Below are 22,173 nucleotides of genomic sequence, written 5' to 3' on the forward strand. Positions count from 1 at the left end.
TCACCATCAAGTACGCTCTGCTCAAGTATAGTTGCTGCAGGTCTGGGTTACCCTCCTGCCAAACATCCATGTTTAAACAGCATTTAGGACCGAATCTCAGGAGAACCAACGGATTCCTCTAAATTCTGCCCAAAAGCTTTAACAAATTGGTTTGCCACCATAATTTTACATCACGGTAAAGATGTGAATATGTGAAAATGGCTGGTTGGAGAAAAATTTCATTGAACTAGTTTCAAAAGATTCCTAACAGAGGTGACATTATGAAAAAGAACATGATGGTGTTAAGGTTTATCTACAATGAGCTCACTCTTAATCTAAATGCTGACTTGAAAAACCTGGGTTTCGATGCAGACCTCTGTCATACTGCCTGGGAAGTCTTGCGACCTATCCTCCGCTCACCATGTATAGCACATGTCATACAGCACTGGAAATTCATCTTCTAAATTTTTTTTTATTTTCTCACATAAAACAATAATAAGGTGTTAAGATTTGTCTGGCTACTTTGCTCAACATGCCTTGGAAGCAGATGAAAACATCGTAATATGACATTCCAAATTTAGCTCCATTTGTCCTGCATAGAGAAACAAAATAAAAAAACAAAAAGCAATTTCAAGCTGTCTCCTAAATTGAGCTGATTTCAGAGAAAAATACCATTAATCGGAGTACTACAGATTGGTGCAACTTGCTCTTTGGATGACATTGTATGACATAACAACAAACCTCTTGTTATGTTTCAGAGATAGTTTGTTAAATGTCTAGCTTCTTTTTAGTTAAGCAGCGAGTGACCTGTTTTAAACCACAGTAACGGCAGAGTTTTGAAAAGAAAAACTCTTCACACATGATGGAGTTGGGTAAAGCTGTGATTTTCTGCTTGGCTGGAACACAGTCTATGATGCAGTTATAAGGTTAATCAATCTGAACAAAAATGGAAAGGGATATGCATAAAAGATACACGTAAAAAGGGATCCTTAATGTCTCAGAGGACCATGTATTTATATGTCCTCACAGTGGTGATTCAAGCTAATTTCAATTCTACCATGAGATCTCTAATGGTTACCTTGAGCGTTGTTAATTCGTTTTGCTGTGAGAATCCCTTTCTGAGGAAAAATTAGGAATATATACTAAAATCTATGGCATTAGCCTTGACAGAAATCCTCGGCATATTAAAAGCTGACATAATTACTCATGGCAAGCAATGAACAGAACACACTTAATATTTTATCAAAATGTTCTTATAATAACTGAAACCCAGAGAAGAGTTTATTTCAATTAACTTGGGAAGCAAAATAAATATTTAACTTATTTATCATTCCACAATTAAGATCTGTAATTTAAGTGAGATGCAATTAGTTTTCTCTCTTCAATGAAACTATGCTCTATATAGTGTGGACCAGAAATTTATTTTACTTTACTCTTCCAAGGGACCATTTGTTTTTGAACACTTTTCTTTCTTTCTTTCTTTCTTTCTTTCTTTCTTTCTTTCTTTCTTTCTTTCTTTCTTTCTTTCTTTTTAATCTGCTCAAAAAGTGTCAAACTCAACTGCTCCAATACCTGCACAGTCAAGACTTTCTTCTATTTTATAATGTATGTCTGCTTATTAAAGTCTTCAAGACATCCTAGACTTAGGCAAACAGTGTCCAAATGTACCATATTTAGCTTCTATCTCAAAATCTCCCGAGCTGTCAATTTAGGTGTTAAAGAGACCATTTGTAAAGCTTGGCTGGGAATTGCCATTATTGACTGGAATGTGTGTTTATCATTACATTCAATGATGAAAGTGGAACATGTAGCATATGAATAAATGTCAGCAGATGTTTCTTTTAAATGGCCTGATTTCAACCTCCTGTTGTTTGTCTTGAATACAAATATTAAAAAAGGGAAAAAAAGGCAGAATTTTTATGACATAAGTGCAAGGGTAGTTAGATTTTTTGAAAAACAACAAAAATAATGGCTAGAATATCAGACTGAGGGAGTAAAGTAGAATTGAGAGTTAGTTGGCTGTGCTCAGCTACTCCTGGGGACTTCTAAACAGATTTAGCAAAAGGAGGGATTTGGGGTATGTGGTTACAGCAAAATTTAATCTCACGAATGTTTGTGTTTAACAGCTGTTATTAATGATTTAAAAAAAAAATAGCTGAATTTCATGACTGCACGGAGGCTGTCCAACTTGGGTAAGGGTCTTTCAAAAGTCTTTCTCTCTTACTGGGAGACACTGAATGGAAACATTCAGGGGCTAATAGACACGGTTTTCTTCCAAACTCTTACTTTGAAAGATAGACATTGAACACAGGAAGCATATTTTACATATTTTAGGGAGGAAAAAGCAACATCAACTCGGTGATATACAAATGGAATAGACATGTTGGATGGTATGACACTAGCTTATCCTTTGTTCACCTCTGCAGAAATTTCTGTGGATGTACTCTGTTTAGTGGAACTCCTGTGTGATTCGGGGGCTGTAAATATTTGTGTGTCATTTGAAAAGGTGTAAAATGACTAGAGTCAAATTCTGGGTGGGCTTTAAGAGTAGAAAATCTAACTTTAAAAATCAGGCACTCATATTAAATTTCCAACACGAGCAGTCTAAAATACTACAGAGAAAATTTTCAAATATAATGTATATTATAATAAAATTGTTCAGAATTTGTCACCATTTCCACTTTATTTAAATGATAATAATTTGTACTTCAGATCGTAAGGAGCACTACAGGCTAATGCTTACATCTGTCAAAAAAAATGTAGAACTTTCAAAGCCACTGAAGTTATGAGCAAATCATGTTCCAAGCTTCAAAAAGGGCAATGACTCGGGGCTGCCTTTTTATCCCTGGCTTTCATTTTGGTAGCAGGATTGTTTGTAGCCACTGTTAGGAGTGGGCACAGATATTGCATATGCAATTAGCCATTTTCTCTTAATTTTGAGAGTGTAAATGGCTAATTGCTTGTGCAATTAAAGGAAGCAAAAATTTTCTGCCTGTAAAATAGGAGGCTAGGGTAGAATGTAAATTAAAGCCATTAGTATAATTTTCTGGCTTGTATATCAACAAATTATATATGTTTCTCCTATATGTTTAGTATTTCTGCAGTATTGATCAAAAAGCTACCCTTGAAAATGGTATATGCTCTCACAAAATGTCTAATTACCTCTAGGACAGAGAACATTTTGACAGCCATGCTAATCCAAATATCAAGTTTAATATTTAACAATCAAGCATTTTTTTAAAAAGGAGTAAGGTACTTATTTGTTTACTATAACTTTCTGTGCAATAATGCAGTATTTATTTTGATAACCCCTCTAAAATTCAAAATTGAACCTAAATCTGTTTTCTCCATTATTTGGCATATGTATATCATTCATCCTTGCAGGTCAGAAATAGCAAAAACTACACTTACCTACTTTCCTGTCACTTAGACTGAAAATATGCCCCAGTCATTACTCCATTCCCACCAGTTCTTTCAAACCAAACTCTCACCTTTCATCAGTATACACACTTTACACATTCCTTCAGCTCAGCACTTTGCATAACCTCCTTCTAGCACAAATACAAATTATAGTCCCCCTTCTACAAAACCCTTGGTCAGGCCACAGTCACCTTCCTTCACATTCTTCTCCAATTTGTTTTCTTTTTCTTTTTTCTTTTCTTCTTCTTTTTTTTTTTCTTCTTTTCTATACTTGTTTGTTCCTTCTTAATCTGGGCATCACACATACCCCCACACTAATATGTCTGTGACACCTATTCCAGGGCTCATTCTCCTCTACAAAACTATTTGACATAGAAAATATGAAATGCCTATTAATTAATTCTGCTTCACTTAGCTTTGCATAACTGTGATCAAAATTATGCTGTACGGCTCTACTATGATGAAAAGGAATTATTAACTAACTGAAGAGTTCTTTGGATGATTAGAACGTGAAAGGACTTGAGAAATGGCTGGGATTTAGTCATACCTCATTTGTCACATGAGGAAATGGGACACTGAGAGGGCAAAGGGGCCTATGCTGTGTTTGGCAGAGAAAGGTCAGGAATCCCTTCAGTCACTCTGCCTCTACCCATGTGCCAGCTCATGAATTTACCCCCCAGGTTCTTCAACACATCATGGGCCAAAGGGTATGGCACTTAACCTTTATGAACTTTTGCTTGCTGTCCCAAGTGTCCCAAACAAGCCATCAGGCAGGCATTCCTGCACCATATATTATAAATGGAAGACATGGAATATGAGTTTATTGAGATTCGACTAAATTAATATAGGCCGATAAGAAATTAAATTTAATTCACAAAGAGAAAAAATCCATTAAAATGTGGGAATTAGTAATAGCTTTTTTGTAATAACACATCTCATATTCTAAAATTAGGCCAAAAGATATAGGTGTTCTATGAGGACAGGCGACCTTCACTCTTGCTTAACTGCCAACAATAATCAATGCCATTTTGTGACTCTAAATAAGACAAAAAGACCTGAAAGTGACACCTTTTTTAGGGAAATGGATTTAATAGATAATCTAAAGGTTTGATGATATGTATTCCTCTCAGCATGGCTAGTTAAGATATGAGGATTATCATGTTCTTAAAGTTAGCTTTCTCACTAAAGCTGTCCAATATCTTTCAGAATGAGATTTAGAAAATACTAATTTGTAGAGGATACTTTATTAGATAATCTTAAGCAAACTCATTTTCCAGGAGCTCACAGACTCTGTTCATGCCATTTTGTGACTCTATAAGATTGGATTTGTGAGGTGCAGGGCACAGTATACAGTGGTTTTCAAATGCACTGAGAATATTTTCTTATAGTATCTCATTATACCAGTGTTCTAGAAAAATCTTTGCACAGAATATAGTTTAACACTGAGGTCATACAAATGATTAATAAAAAGTTAAAGTAGCCTACTAGCATGCCACACTTAAAACTAGGAAAAACCAAAGGGCTCTGACCACTCAGCCAGAGTTCTTTCCACTTTTCTGTCATAATCTCAGTGGTCACCCAAGTTCTCATGCTATTTTTTATTGAGTTTTTCAATCCTTCTCTTCACTTTGTATGCTATTAGGAAGAGTTTATAGCCTCAAAAACAGTTTAGGCTTCGAGTCCCAATTAAGTCAAACAGCAAGAAATATACAGAAGGTTGACATAGGGTCCTGTCAACAACAGGGAAAAGTCTATTGGGGTAGGCAGTCACCACATAACATGAGCACCAAACAACTACTGGCTCCAAAAGATCTCCTTACCCAGGCCACCAGCAATTCTTATCATGTGAAGAGAGGTTTAGCAGGAAGAGAATAGATGATAAGAGAGTCAAAATGTAATAGCACCTTCTATGTACAAGGCACTGATCTCGGCACCTTCACCAAGATTATTTCCTTTATTGTCTGACCAATTGGAAAGGCAGATAGTCACTGCCATCCTTATTTTCCAGAAGAGAAAAGAAACACATAATTTCTAAGAAGCAGTAGTCAAAGGGCAAGTTTCACCTCAGGACTAACACACTGAGAAGGTCAGGGAAAAAGCAGCCCCAATCGTAGGCACTAAGGGTCAGGTGAGAGGAAAGATAGAGATTAAAAATGCACAACCTTATGTAGGGTTTATTATAGTTACTAGAACCAAAGAGCAGCAAGAGTCCTTTTTAAACCTTCAATAAATCATCACTGATATTGAAGATATAGTTTTTAATAGTTAGAGATGCTCAAATAAAGACACAGATGCTGAAAGTTTCCAAGTGGACTCAAATCTCAGCATTGGCTAATTCAGGTAGAATGAAATCTGAGATTATGAAGATAATTTTTGACATCTCTATCAGTGCTTTAACAAAGCTATCAAATCCAGCTCTTAAAGGATCTTCAGTTCACTGCACTCATATGTTTTGGTGAGAAGTTTTGTTTCTTTGTCCCTGATGTAAACAACCAATTAAGAGTATTAAGATTTTCTGTGGGCCGTATATTCTTACTCTCACTAACTCAACCTTTTGATTTCCAAACATTCTTAAAAAAAATCCTATATTGTTTCATGTACTTGTGAAGGTTGTTATCAGAAACAAATTTCTTTCACTTAAAGAGCTTTCAGAATGATTATTCATAAAGAGAAAAGAAAGAACACTGTCTTACTCAGATGTGCATAATATTTAATTAGAAAACCATTTAGGTTCTCATTTTAACACTGTTTAAATATAAATCTTTATTATAAAATCTCAAAATACAAAATTCATGTTTTCTATTCTATTAAAATGTCTAAGAAAGAAAACTTCACCTAATAATTTTAAATCCTGTAAAATAAAATGTCAACAGATATATTAAAATTTAATCCTCCAATATTAGTATCTGACTCATTGTCTTTATATACTAACATTGTCGCTGTTAAATCACTATCTATCAAATATAGGAACAGAATGATACAACATGGGATGAGCCAGATATGATCAGATAACTTAATCTATGCAATTGTGAATCTCATATTAATGAGGGAATCCACGTCAGAAATTAGTAACAGGAGGTATCTTACAGATGGATGGTGATAAAAAATTCCAATTTAAAATGAAAGTAGCAGCAATGCAAATTAGTGCAAAGTGTAACTTTTGTTCACAAAAAATTAAGGTCAAATTGCACAGATTTGGAATTAAATGTATTAATTCCAGACATTGTCAGCAGTCAGTGTCTTAGAGAACTCCATCACTCATTTTTCTGAGAGTACTATGAAAATTGTCTTAGGCAAGTGCTATATTCTAAATGGTATTTTTTCAGTCCCTTCACCTTAACCTGGACACTTACATAGTCTTTCAAATTTATAATAATTTCAAAAAATTTTCAAATGAGACCTCCAATTGAAAAGTCTATTTTTAAAGAAAAGCATTTGGGAAATAAAGTTCAATGTCTGAAGAGCTGAAATATTCTGTGTGAATACCAGCCCTGGACTGAAGATTTTCACTGAGGAAATAAGAGTTTCGAAGCATTTGGGACCAAAGGAAAAGAATATTTCTTCCCAAACATTTCCAGCTTAGAATATGGGGTGAGGAAACTGGAATTTTCAAAACTTGAAAAAAAAAAAGAGAGAAAACATTTTGGCTGATAAGATGCTCCTGAATAAAATATTATCTGAAACAAATGTTTAATTCAGAAAACACCTGCCAATGTAGATGTGCCCTTCAATAAATATGGCATCTCCATCCCCATTTAACATGTTTCTTAGCAATGAAATGTTGGCATTAAATTTAAACATAAGTGCAGTATAAAACAGGCATATAGCTATATCTTGTGGACATGGTGTTATAACAGCTAGACCAGGAATTTTCAATGTTTTGAAGTCACAACATTTTTATATTAACAGCATTTAGAGTCCCATAATTAAGTAGTAAGGTGTTTGATGATATATACAAGAGAATAATAATGTAATCACAGTGATACTAGTATGCTGTCAATAATTTATACAAAAGGAGTAATTGAAAATAAGGCTTATGATAATATTAAGACAACAAAGTTTGAGGATAAAGGCCATGAGCAATATAATAATACTTCCATTCCCCTTTTTATGTTTTTTTTCCTGAATCATATAAAATCTCTTCAAAACTGTTTTTACATATAAGTGGTAACACATACACTGTTTGTTTTCTAATGCCTCCTTGAATGCCCTTGAGACAAATGTATCTTTGTAGAACAGAGGCAATGAAATAATTTAGAGACCTGAATGGAAATGGATTCATTCTTTCATGGATTTACAAATTGTATCTTTCCTAAAAACTTAGTGTATAAAACAAAAATCTGTAATTTCCAATAAAAACATCCAATGGGTATTATACTTGCAAACCATGAAAACTGGCAGACACTATGCACCCTTAATTTGAAGGATAATGTAAAAAAGTCCTGAAACTGGAAAACTGCAATTGTCAAAATAAAGAAAACCAGATGCTATCTTGGTTGAAAGAAAGTTTCAAGGCAAAAGAATATCTTAATTACTATGATAGTTATTATACTATATCCTTCAGGTTTGAATTGGCTTGAGGGAAAAAATCTTTAGAATTTTTTCAAATATATATGTTTATAACCAGAAACCTGTGGTTTAAAAACTCACCCAAATGCTTACTGAAAAAAAAGAGATGTTTTTTTTCTTTGAAAATGTACATATAATGGAATACAATTAAGATTATTTTATTCAAAAACTACTATAATGAAGTATTTTGACTGAGATGTTTAAAGCTTTTCACTTGAAATATCTGTCTTATTTTTATATATCAGTTTATCAGACCAAGTATTTGATAATACAGTCCTCAAGTATATGACATATAGCTCGGGTAAAATTACATGGGAGAATGGGAAGGAAAACATGGAATTAGACCTCCGTGAGAATGAATATACTAAAATACAGAGGAAAGACCAGCCATAGTTTTGACTGACTATGTGTAAGGGGCCTTTTGTGCATACAGTGATTATGCAATGTCAGAAGGGAGAAAGGTGCTAAACATGGCAGTTCCAAAATTTTTTCATGTAAAAATAGGGTTTTCCTAATGTCCGGCCCTTGAGTAGGAGATTATAGGCCTCACCTCACTCGTGAAATCTTTTAGATTAATACTTGTATCAATTCTTAACTAACTGAAAGCTATAATTCTAAAAATCAAAATCCATTCTAACAATATTCAGGGTTCATTATATTACTAAATTGATTTCTTGAACTTCATTCAAGAGAATTTAATTATTGACTATTTTAAAACACCTACATATACTTGTCCCTCAAGGACCAACTATTGTGGTGGCCTGAGGGATGCTTTTCCTCCTATTTTGTTATCATTTTACAACTAAAGTGCCACGTATGAAAATTCTGACTTACTAATATCTGAAAGCACAATGAGGCTTGTAAAGCATATAACACATATATTTTAAATCATAATGGAAAGCTATATTAATTCATATTCACAATATACATACTCAAGAAAGGATGCTCAAAAGTTATTGGAACTTCTTATAATACAAAGTGATATAGAATTTTGAATAATTTATTTTAAAACAAATTGTTAAAATGCAAAATGTCATTCATCATTGGCTAATATCATTATTTCTTAAAAAATACACAAGAAGTTACTCTCACTTCCAAATACCATGGAGCAGTTTATAATAGATCAAGGATCTTGCTGAAGACAATTAGGAAAAGCTGGGTAACATAAAAAGACATAAGCTTGCAGGTACTGGAGAGTTGCTGACACAACCAAGGTTTGATGAACAAACCTTTGGAGAAAAAGGAATGTACCAAGATAAACCCAATTTTTTAAATATTTCTTTTTCTATCATGGTATATGCAATTCTTGTCTTAGGGCAAGGAGATGAGAAAGCAGGTAGAGGCCAGCTTCTACCTGCTGAGAAGGCAAAAACTAAAGTTTTGTGCTATCAAGACAGGCAGATATCTGAGGACTCTAGAGTCCCCCCAGAAAGGAAGAATCTCTTCTCTTCACAGAAGTTACCAATAAATCTGCATTTTTCATTACACTAGGAGGCCACGTAGAATGCAAATATAAAGTAGGACAGAGTGCTGGCATTCTCATGGCCCTGGGAAACCTCTCAGTTGAAAACCTTGGAAAGCTATCTTTGGAAAGGGATGAATAAGAGGAAGATCAATCATTACAAAGACAGCAAATCAACCTCCAGTCAGCTCAATTCATCATTAGATTGGTATTTTCTATCCTTTTGTTACTTGCCAGAGGATGTGATAAATCCTCTCTGAAATGAGATAACAGAAATCAGTTCCTACAATCAAACACATGTCTAGGATTCAATAAAAATTACAGTCGTATTGAAGAAAAATTATCAAAGGAACAAATAGACAACAGTAAAGAACCATAGGTGACACAAATATTAGAATTATGAGACATGCAATTTAAGACAAGTAGATCAATATGTTCAAAAAACAAAACAAGCCAGAAAATCTTACCATGCGACGGGAACATATAAAAAGAATTAAATAAAAATTCTAGACATAAAAATTTAGATTTAGATCTAAAAATTATGTTAACTTAAATTTAGATTTCAAAGTATAGGCTTAACAATGGTTTGGAAAGAGCTCAAGGAGGGTTCTTAGACCTGGAAGACACATCAGTAGAAAATATCCCAACTGAAGCATGGAGGATAAAATGAGCGGAAATTACAGATAAGATCATAAGATACATGTGGGTTGTGGTTAGAAAGGTCTAACATATATGCAGTTTGAGTCTTTGAAAAGAAAAGAGGAAAAATGTGGTAAAGGCAATATTATAGCAATTATTACTAAAAATTTTTCAATACTGAGGAAAAACTGCAAAGACAAACACAGGATGTCTTATAAACCCAAAGCAGGTAAATTCAAAGAATATCACACTGAGTTTCTTCAACATAAAACATGTAAAAATCATAGATAAAGAGTTTAACCCTAAGAGTACCCAATGGGTGAAAAATCCATTACTGTCAAAGAAGTGGAGGAAAAAAAGGAAACCAGAAAGTAAGTGCTGAGAGGAAAATTTAAAAAAAACTATTAAATTAAAATTTTATACCCAGATGAGATATCCTTCAAAAAATGAGGCTGAAATAAAAATACAGAAACTAAGATTATTCAGAATAGTAGATACATGAAAGAGTAAAAGATTTCTTTGAGCAGAATGAAAATGAATCCAGAAGCAAAGAGAAAAATGCAAAGAATAAAGAGCAATGGAAAATGTATCTTTGTTTACACAAACATATACACATATCAAAAATGTGAAAAGAATCTATTTTGTCATTTAAAATATACTTAAAATTAAAATATTTGATGGTAATAAGACAAAAATCACAAAAATGGGTAAATGGAGATAAAGTGTTCTGTGTACCTTGCATGGTCTGGGAAGTAGTAAAAGTATAAATTTAAAACAGATGATCATATAATAAAGATGTGAGTTATAATCTATAGGGTAAACGATGTTTAAAAAGTTAGGTATAATTACCAAACTAGCCAGGAGTTTAGGGAGGTTGGACATAGATTGATAAAAATATTTGATTAGTGCGAAATAAGGAAAGAAAGAAAAGTAAAATGAAAATGATGAAGTAAGCAAGAAATAAATAGTATGATAGTAAATGTAAACTCAGGTGTGTCAGCAATTACATTAAACATAAATGGAATAAATATGCCATTTTAAAAACAAAAATATCTGATGATTAAAAAATAAAAAAGCCCAGCTCTATGCTATTAAAAATGTCCTTAAATTCACAAAATGGTTGAAAGTAAAGGACAAAAACCATGTATCTTTACAAATACAAAGAAATAGAAAACTAGTGTGGCTATACTGACAGATAACAAGGTAGATGTTCAGGTACATAATCCTGCTAGAGATAAAGAGGAGCATTTTCTAATGATAAAAGGGTTAATACACTAGGAAAATACAGCAATTTTAAATTTATATACATCTGCTGACATTGCTGTAAAATATATGAAGCAAAATAAGGTGGACAGAAATATAAAATGCACAAAAGTCATAATGGGAGGTTTTAATACCTCTCTTAGTAATAATATAATAAACAGACAAAATAACAGTAAGGATATAGAAGAACTTAGCAAGAAAATAAATAGTCTTGACCTAACTGAATCATTTAGAACATTCTTTCAAGTACACATAGAATGTATAACAAAATAGATGCCGTTTTTATCAAGGTTGGTGTATGTCCAACAAATTCTAGAGAGGTGAAATCATGGTGTATCCTCTGACTTTATTACTATTAGATTAGAAAACAACTTTTTAAAAAGATAAGTGAAAAGTCCACAGATTTTAGGAAATTAAAAGGTACACTTTTAGGAACAGACTAAATGTCCTTAATTTGTTAATAGGTACCTATATAAAACCTATAGCACATATCATGTGTTGTAGTAAAACATACAAACTTCCCCTGCCCACACAAGACAGAGAAAGAAACAAAGATGTCCATTAGCGCCTCTTGTGTTCAACATCTAGTCAGAGTGATAAGGAAGAAAAAGAAATAAGAGATATAAGGCTTAAAAATAGAGAGAAATATAATAGCATTTACAGATGACATAACTGTATAAAATCCAAAGTCTTCTATAGTAAAACTAAAAAAAAAATCAGAATTTTAAATGAATTAAGCAAGTGAACTACATAAATGGTCAATATAAAAATATAAATTGTATTTGTATAGACCATTGACAATTGCAAAATGAAATTCTAAAAATATAGATACAATTTGCAATAGCATCTCAAAAAGCAAATGCCAAAGAAAAAAAATCTAACAAAATATGTGTAAGACCTCTACCCATAAAACTGCAGAATACTGAAGAGAAATTAAAGAAGACTACTAAAATTTTAAAACTACTAAAACTTTATAAATATAAGACTATTAAAACTAAAAGAATTAAGAGAAACTAAATGAGACTATTAAAACTACCACATTCATAAGAAGAATACAATGTTGAAAGCATAGCATTTCTCCTAAAAGTGATACATAGATTTGATGTTTTCCCAATCAAAAATCTAGCAAACATTTTTAAATGTGTATATTGGCAACATAATTTTCAACTCAAAGGGATAAGAAAAAGAACAAAATCAAAGGATATACATTACTAGAAATGAAGACTCAATAAAAAGTACAATTAAGACAGTGTAGAGCACAAGGAAACTTAAAAAAAAAGAATCTAATGACAATCTACACATACACTTGGTTTATGAAAAAGGTGACAGTGAACTGCAAAATTGAAAGATGTGTCTTTTCAATAAATGGCATTGGGCCAAATGAATATACATAAGGAAAAAATTATAACCAATTCCTACCCTATAGAATATGCAAAAATAAATTCACATGATCCATAGATATAAAAATAAAGGTAAAAGTATAATTTCCCCCAAATAGGACCATACTGTCACATCCTTGTGGTAAAGACATCTGTAACAGGACACAAAATGTGCTAATCATAAAGGAAAAGACTACATTAAAATTAAAAGATTATATTAATCCAAAGACATCAGTAAGAAAGTGAAAAAGGCAAACTTTAGACAGAAAAAATGGTTGGAAAGCTTTTATCTCACAAAATGACATATGTGTAGAATATACCAAGTACTGCAAAACCATAAGGAAAAAGGTTTAAAAAGAGAAAAGAAAAATGGGCAACCAATAGTTCATAATAGACAATATCCCATGGCCAGTAAATGCAGGGAAAGTGGTCAAAACTTATCAGTTGTCAAAAGAGGACAAATTAAAATTACAATGTCATATCACTACCTACCCACCAAAATGGCTCACATTAAAAAGAGTATAACATCAAACTCTGAAAATACATCATACATTGCTGGTGCAATCATGAAATGGCACAATCACTTTGGAAAACTGTTTGGTCAAATCCACCACCGCTGAACATACCTTACTCAGTGTTTCTACTCCTAGATACCATATTTAACAGAAAAGTCCACTTATGTATCCAAAATACATATCAGAAGATCAATAGAAGCCAAAATTTGGAAACAACCATGTCCATCAAAGTAAAGATAAATGATTTTGGGGATATTCATGCAATGAAATGCTCTACAGCAATGAAAATAAATGAACTGCAATTACACCACATTTGTTTACAGCATGGGTACAAGAAAGTATATACCATATGTTACTACTAATAATAAAGGTCAACAACATAAAATCAACCCAAGCAAACAGGAATTAAGAAAGTGATTTTGTTGGGGGGTAGTGGTAAGATGGGACAAAAGTGAATTTCTTATATGCTAATAGTGTTCTATTCCTTTAAATCATTGGGGGTTACATGGATGTGTTCACTTTGTTCAAATATTCAATACTTCGTACACTTACATCTGTGCATGTTTGAACATGTGTTTAACTTCAATGAAAATTTACTTGACACAAAACAAATAATTACATAGTAATGAAAATAGGCTTCAAAAGACATTTCTCCAAAGAAGACATACAAATGGCCGACAGACACATGAAAACATCATGTGAAACCAGACACATGCTCAACATCACTAATTATCAGGGAAATAGAAATCAAAACCACAATGAGATGTCACCTCACACAAGTCAGAATAGCTAAAATCAAAAACACAAGAAACAACACGTGCTGGCAAAAATGTGGAGAAAGAGAAACCCTATGCGCTGTTGGTGCAAAGGCAAATTTGTGTAAAATAGTATGAAGGTTTCTCAAAAGTTTAAATAGAATTACCACTTGATCCAGTAATTCCACTACTGGGTATTTACCAAAAAGACCCAAAGAACACTATTTCAAAAAGATATGTGTACCCTATATGTGTGTGTGTGTGTGTGTGTATACACATATGTATGTATGCACATATATATATACACACACATGTATATGCATACACATAATAGAATATTACTTAGCCATTAAAAAGGATGAAATTTTTTCATTTGCAAGAACATACATGGATCTAGAAGGTATAATGCTAAGTGAAATAAGTCAAAGACAAATACCATATAATTTTATTCACGTGTAGAATTTAAGAAACAAAACAAACAACCAAAGGAAAAAGAGACAAACGAAAGACAGACTCTGAGCTATAGAGAACAAACTGATGGTTACCAGAGGGGAGGTGGGGAGGGTATGAATAAAATAGGTGAAGGGGATTAAAAGCACACATTGTGTTGAGCACTGAGTAATGTATAGAATTGTTGAATCACTATGTTGTAGGGCTGAAACTGATACAATACTGTATTTAATTATACTGGAATAAAATAAGAGAGAAAAAAGCTTTGCCTTTTCATGTTCTCTACTGACTTGTTATACCAATAAAGAAATTGTACCATAGCTGTGGGTTCTATAATGGCTTCATGAAGACTTTGGTCTTCAGATTTACTAATGACAAATAGAAGTTAAGGACTTTTACTTATAAATACCTCTATAACAATAACTCCATGTGAAAGGCACTATGAAGTTCCATGCAATGTTTATACCTTAGAATTTCACATGCTTGTACTTTTTCCCTTAAAATATAAAAAAATTATATTTAGAAGTAATTATCTTATTGTATCATGGCTACATAACTACCAAGTGAGTAGGAGGTAATACCATTATCCCATCTAACAAGTGAGGCAGAATGAACCAAAAATACAGCCCAAACCCATCTACTAAAAAGGGTTTTTACTAAAAGAGAACTGATTGATTCAGTACTTATTTTGTGAACTGCAAACTCAAACATCCAATTTCTCCTTTGACCTAATCTACCAGACACAGACTCCACCAGTCATTTTTCAGAAACTAGCTTTTAATATCGCCTTCAGTGGAGAAGTCCATGAACGCTTGTTCCAGACACAAAATGCTTTGGACAGCTGTCCACATTTCTCTCCACACCTTTCTTTTCAAGACTCCCTCAATTCTTCTGATTATATCAGATAGACAGCCTGACTGACATGCTAATCGGCATTCAACACCTTACGTAGCTCTACTCTCTCCCACTAAGAGGGCAGCTAAATTTCCTTTAAAGAGAGAGAATGTGTCCCCTGATCCAGAATTCTGACAGCGGCATCAGTGGGAGTGAGAGGTAGACTGCTTCTTTTTCTTAAAGGAAATGAAGATTGTTACATCCACATTAAACTTCCACGCAACATATATGAAAGTAGTAACAATGCCTCAAAAGATCTGGTGGGTGTCCTGACGACAGTACATCTCATCCTCCTCAAAACAAAAGAGTTATTTCTGATGTGATTTATGGGACCAATTTGTCTTACCTCACCAGAATCATGTTAGTCTATCTGATTATGTTCCAGGCTATCTCTAGGGATCAACTTCTTTAGTGGGTAGTTAATTCTAGGAGTGGTCTACATCTATGAATCTAGCCTCTAAAATTCTCCAGTTTGTCTCAAACTGGTTTATATTGCCTTGTACTCGGAAAGGGGCTCTCATTCTCTCACAGTTAGGTGGACCAAGTCATTAAAATAAGCGTTTATTCCTCCCCACCGCCCCCCGCCCAATTATAGGCACCAAACCCTACATGGAAACATGATTTCATTCAATGTGATAGCTATCGTGAAATCCACACTGGAAAATTTAACCAAATTCACTTCTCCTAATTTCAATCCCAGTATGTTCTTTCAAAATTGTCTGAATTATATGATGTTAGCAAAGAACATCAGCAATGAAACATGAATTATAATTGACAGTATGCTAGCCCAGTAGCTAGTATGCTAGACAGTAGCTAGTATGGAGCTTGAGAACTTCAGCTACCAGGTCTTCTTGGTTTCAGTTTCCCATCTCTACCCCTGTAAGGTCCATTCTACATGTTCCCTAAACAAATCTCCTTAAAATTCACGTTGCTGATGTTCTTAGAAAAGCAATATCTTCTGGTGTACTTTCAGAATCGAGTCCAAAATTCACAGCTGACGATAATAATGGGCTAACTTCCCTCATTCTCTCATCTTTGCCTATCATGATTATCTATTTCCATTACCTACTCTTAGATCCATCAGCTATTCTGTTCAACTGGAGGAAAATCTTTTCATTTACACACACATACACACACACACACACACACACACACACACACACATTTTCTTCTAGGACATAACCAGTTGATTTGAGGGAAATAGACAATATGCAAAGAGCTAACGTTATTTAAATATTCAACACTATCATTTTAAAATGCTAGGATTCCATACAGGCTAATTATTTAAGATAAAGAATAAAATATTCAGGAGATACTTTACTTAAAATTGAAATGGAACTCAAGTTATTCTGCTGTCAGCTATTATGAGGTTTCAACATTGTGAAAATTATTAGATTCTGGATTTGTTACTATAAAGAGGAAGGACTAGTCTTTAAGTTAATGAATGAATGTTGCAGGTTTCAAATTCTTATACTTTCAATTTTTATTCACAAAACCTATTGCCAGAAACAATATTTTATTAACAACTGAATAGCATTATTATCTTTCCTCCCAGGATTTATTTACAGCATATCATTAGTGACACAAACACCTTTATGTACCCAAAATATTTTTCTATATACAACCAACTGGAAGAATTAATTATTTATTAGTATTTAGATCCCGAATTTCTTTAAATGGCCTTTGAAAGATATTTCAAAGTCCTCCAAGACCATTATAAAGTACTAGGGGTAAATTCATGTTTGTCATCCAAATTCCTTACTGGTTTTCAATGAACTTCTCACTTACCTGGATACTATGGGTTTGCACATTCTGTGAGCCTTGAATATTGATTTTCACTTAAAAATTTTAAAGAGATGATCTGGATTGTAAGTAACATAAACTCTGTGGGTATTTAAAATTGAAGAGAGCTAAGAAGAGTTGCTTTTAGAAAGAGCAAAGAGGACAAGTGAACAATTTAAAAATGGAATGAATGGAATTTAAAAATGCAAATGAGTGAATCATATTTTTCACAGAAGCCAGATGTCCACTTGCTTCCATGTTACAAATCAGTATAAAGGCTTATTTGTAAGGCAAGGTTTACGCAATAAAAACAAAATGATGTATTTAGAAAAACAGTCTATTGATCCATCTGGTTTCAAGGTCTATGTAAGAAAGAAAAAAAGATGGCATTTTTGTTAACTTCACCTCAATTATCAAGATCAGAGTTGTTAATTTTCCTTCAAAAGGCCAGCAGATATGCACTACTTTGTATGCAAAATTTCTCTGTGTATACTTACTGAGCATTTTCTGTAAAGAGATATTTCCTAAAAGATTAAGAACCACTGCCCTTCCAGCCCAAACTTCTCCATTTTAAAATCACATTGTTTGCAACTTCATTTGGTTAGATATTAAGACACGAGTGTGGTATTTTAAGAAGTCAAATATCCTGCAAGTAAAATTTTTTCTTGAAATAGTCCACTTTGGTAAGTGGATCAGAAATTAATATACTTGGGAAACAGGAAGAAGTAGAAATGACAAAAGCACCTAAACATCAATTAAAGATAATCATTTTGTTAAGATAATCATTTAGCCTTAGAAATGATAATACAAAAATCACCTAGGACAGACAAAAAGAAATATTAAAAATTACACTACTACTTCAAGTATATTTACATTTATTTGGCTGAGGGTTTGGGCATTTGCATTAACATAATCAGTTACACATATTTGATCAAGTCCACCAAAAAAATAAATAAACTGAGAATGGAGAAATTTACTCAAACTGTTGAGTCATTGAATTTAACACTATCATATCACTTGAAAATTTGTGAATGGGAGGGGCATAAGGAGAATAGAAACCTATGCATCCCTCGGATGCCTAAAATCACTCAAAGTTAGCCAAAGTATATAATACAGATGCTATTTCTTGCATTTTTATTTGAATGTTCTCTTGGAAATTTCTACTTCAAATCCCTTACTATACTACCATAACCACTATTTCACACCTCTATTTTTTAAAAGGGCTACACAGAAGAGAGGGAATGGAGATTTATCAGTTATTGAGAAAATGGAGGTGGAAGACAACCAACACCTACCAGTAAGGCTCTTTGACACCCACATCCATATAATCCACCAGAGACTGTTATTTGATCAAAAATAAGTATATTTTCTGGCTTATTTCACTAGATTTAATTCAATCTTTGCTATATTTTTTTAAAAAATTTTAACGTTTATTTATTATTGAGAGAGAAAGAGAGAGAGAGAGAACACAAGCAGGGGAAGGGCAGAGAGAAATGAAGACACAGAATCCGAAGCAGACTCCAGGCTCTGAGCTGTCAGCCCAGAGCCCGACGTGGGGCTTGAACTCAGGAGCCTTGAGTTTCAGCCCGAGTTGAATTCTGACGCTCAATCTACTGAACCACTTAGCCACCCCTCAACCTTTGCTTTACATAAATAGAACTTGCCTAACTAAACAGAATTTTTATTTTTTTTATTTTTATTTTTTTAATTTTTTTTTTAACGTTTATTTATTTTTGAGACAGAGAGAGACAGAGCATGAACGGGGGAGGGTCAGAGAGAGAGGGAGACACAGAATCGGAAGCAGGCTCCAGGCTCTGAGCCATCAGCCCAGAGCCCGACGCGGGGCTCGAACTCACGGACCATGAGATCGTGACCTGAGCTGAAGTCGGAGGCTTAACCGACTGAGCCACCCAGGCGCCCCTAAACAGAATTTTTAAACAAGGGTTGTGGCTAAATAACACAACTTAAACAGTGTACAGTTTCTAAGATTTTCTTTTGGAGTTATTAGACCAATCCATTTTTACCTTCTGTACCTAAATACAACTTTATTACAATCTGAGAAATATAATGCATTTAATATAAGGCCAGGGAGTTATAGAAGCTACTTAAAATAAGAAACCTAAGTTTCACCTAACTTTTACAATAACTAAGGCAGGTATTTTATACAGGGAACAATAGCTCAGGAATACATCTCTCAGTGGAGTTGTTAATATCTATTCCTATGGTATACAATAAAATGCATTCATTCTTCATTAGCTCTTTTTGGTAAGGACACAATATTATTTGCTCAGGAAATGAACCAGAAGTCGTTATTTGATCTTATTATTTTCTGAAATCACCAGGCCAAGTCATATGACTTGGACTCATAATGTAGGAGATCACCTAAGGCCTTGCTTCTCACAGTGTGAACCACAGACCAGCAGCATTAGCATAACCTTTGAGCGTGTTCAAAATGCAAATGTTCCCACCCACCCTAGGCCTACTGAATCAGTATCTTCAATTTGACAAGATCCTCAGGTGATTCATATACAGATTAAATTTGAGAAGCACAGGTCTAGATTAGAGGTTCTTCAAGTGTGATCCTCAACCAGCAGCATCAGCCTCACCTGTGAGTTGGTAAAAAAACGATAATTCATCAATCCAACTCTAGGCCTACTGTACTTTAACAGGTTCTCCAGGTGGTCCTTATGCACATTATAGTTCGAGAAACACTGACCTAGATCATTAAATTCTGATTTTGTTGGAAATATTTTCTCTGTACCAAGCCCTCCTGCTACCTGCTTCTTTTTCACACCTACTAGAAAGACAATCCTTCTAACACAATCCTTTCTATTCTATAATAGAAAGGTGGGGGGGGGCGGGAAAGCTTGTATATTTGGCTGTTCTTGGAAAGCCCTAGAATCCCATCAAACATTTACAACAATTTGAGGGTAGGTTTCCCTATTTGAGTTTGTTATTATGCCAGCATCATTCCTATTATCTCAACAGATACCATGAACGTCTCCTGGCCACATTCACTTATGTTTACTTTCTCACACATGAGCACGCACATGCACACAAGCACACCATTCAAAAAAACGGAGGTACTGATTATGTAGTAAGTAGTCATATTAGTTACATATTTCCCCTTAAGTAGTTACTGTCTTCCCCTTAAGAGAAGAAAGAACACCCAATACCAGAACAAACTGGCAAAAGCAGAACTTCACAATCATGCACATTTTTAAAGCCACAAAAAAACAATGTGTTAAAGCCAATGGCCTCCTAAACAGTACAGATTAAGTCAGTTCTCCTGTGGCCATCTTTGGTCTCTTGGCAAGAAACCAAGGTAGTCCCATTTTTGCCATCAATCTAGTTCAGTGATCACCTTCTCTATGAAGCCTTCCAGTCTCTCCGGGGCAAAATTAGAAGCCCCTCCTCTGACTTCCCATAGACATGTTGGTGTGCATTTATCAGAACCCTTGTTTTGTTGTGTTGTTAACTTTGGTTTACTGCCTCAATCGCCAGACTATGAATATATTAAAGGTCTGGAACTTTATCTTAGTCTCTGAATAACTGATAGGAAGGATGGTCAGGCTCTTCAGTTAGTTCTCCATAAATATCTCTGACGGAACAAATGAGTAAATGAATGAAACTATCATGGTAAAAAGAATATATCCTTTCAAAGCATAAGAGCTCTAACAACAATGGAAACATCAGGCATCTGAAATAATTACAAATCTTGCATTCCTTCTTAGGTTAAGAGTGCTAGAATCTTGTTTGTTTTGTGCCCATGTAGTCCCTAAACAGTTTAAATGACTTGCCCAGATTTATATAGCATGATATTAAAAAATCAGTCAAATATCTTTTTGGTTTTTCCATTGGCCAACACTGTTACTTCAAAGACCGTGAATGAACCCAATTATGTGCCTTTCACGCTTAAATAATTATGAAAATTATATTGCATTTCATCTGAGCCATCACATTACTTGTTACATATTTTAGAACTGTAAAACATGTTTTTCATTCTGCATCATCACTTGTAAGTCTCAAAGTTCTTACTATTGGAAATAGATTTTCTCCTGTCTGCTTTAGGGTAACATTGAAACACTTCCAGATCTCATTTCACCTTAAAAGTCCTCTTCCTTTTTCAATACCTGTGCTTGACTCCCCTTAATGTTAAAGTTGTTTACACACACTAGTGAGACAGAAGACAACTTAACACTGCTTGGGAGGATTTCTTTCTTATGCTTTGGTCCCAAACAAGTACATGTGATATTGGATGACCTTCTGCTCCAGACTTCCACCACTTACACAGTGGCTTCCTTTTCTTAGATGTAGCAAAGAAGAGTTTAGGCCTCAAGCCTTTGAAGTGGAGCATCAGTAATTTACCATATGAGCAATGAACAATCCCAAAGATCTCTGGGGCCAGAAAATCAACATTATTAACAGTACTATGCTCTTACCCCAAAATTACCCTCATCCACACTTTAGCTTTCCAAATGTATTTTAGTTACAGAAGGCTAGTCAAGTGCCATATTTGAAGAAGTGAAGATAAACAGGGATACAAGAAAAAGACAAAAGTGGTCACAGTAAAGAAAACAATATAAACAAACACCTTATGAATATAATCTATCATACGCTTATTTACTTGGTTTCTTTCTGAGAACATTTGTATAATTCTCTTGTACAGGTGATAAAATCAGTTCATGAAACACCATTCCCGGGACTAGAAAAATTTTTCAGGGCAAATATATTCAAAATGTGCTCACTGAGCTAAAAGAAATGCAGACTCTGTGTGTGTGTGTGTGTGTGTGTGTGTGTGTGCACGTGTGCGTGTGTTCTGCCAACTAAATATGTGATTTTGAGATACTTCAAGGGAAAATATATTATTTCTGTATGTATTCCCCACCTACATACTACAAAATGACTACATAGATGTCATGTCAAAGCCATAATAATTTCTTAACTACATGGAGGGAGATATGAAAAGAGCGAATACTGAAAGATGTCTTAAGCCTCAGGGCTGTCAAATACTGATTTATAGTAAATTTCTACCAAAACAAGTCTGAAGTAAACAGATATTAATT

At 33.9% G+C, this 22,173-nt stretch overlaps 1 long non-coding RNA gene across 1 annotated transcript in view; it reads right to left on the bottom strand.

The window, feature by feature from the left end:
- LOC109254276 (uncharacterized) overlaps positions 1-22,173 on the bottom strand; it is a 124,749-nt gene that overhangs the window by 98,572 nt on the left and 4,004 nt on the right. The window lies entirely within an intron of this gene.

Source organism: Panthera pardus, unplaced genomic scaffold (assembly GCF_024362965.1).
Source record: "Panthera pardus isolate Hobbes unplaced genomic scaffold, ASM2436296v1 HiC_scaffold_24, whole genome shotgun sequence".
NCBI classification, from domain to species: Eukaryota; Metazoa; Chordata; class Mammalia; order Carnivora; family Felidae; genus Panthera; species Panthera pardus.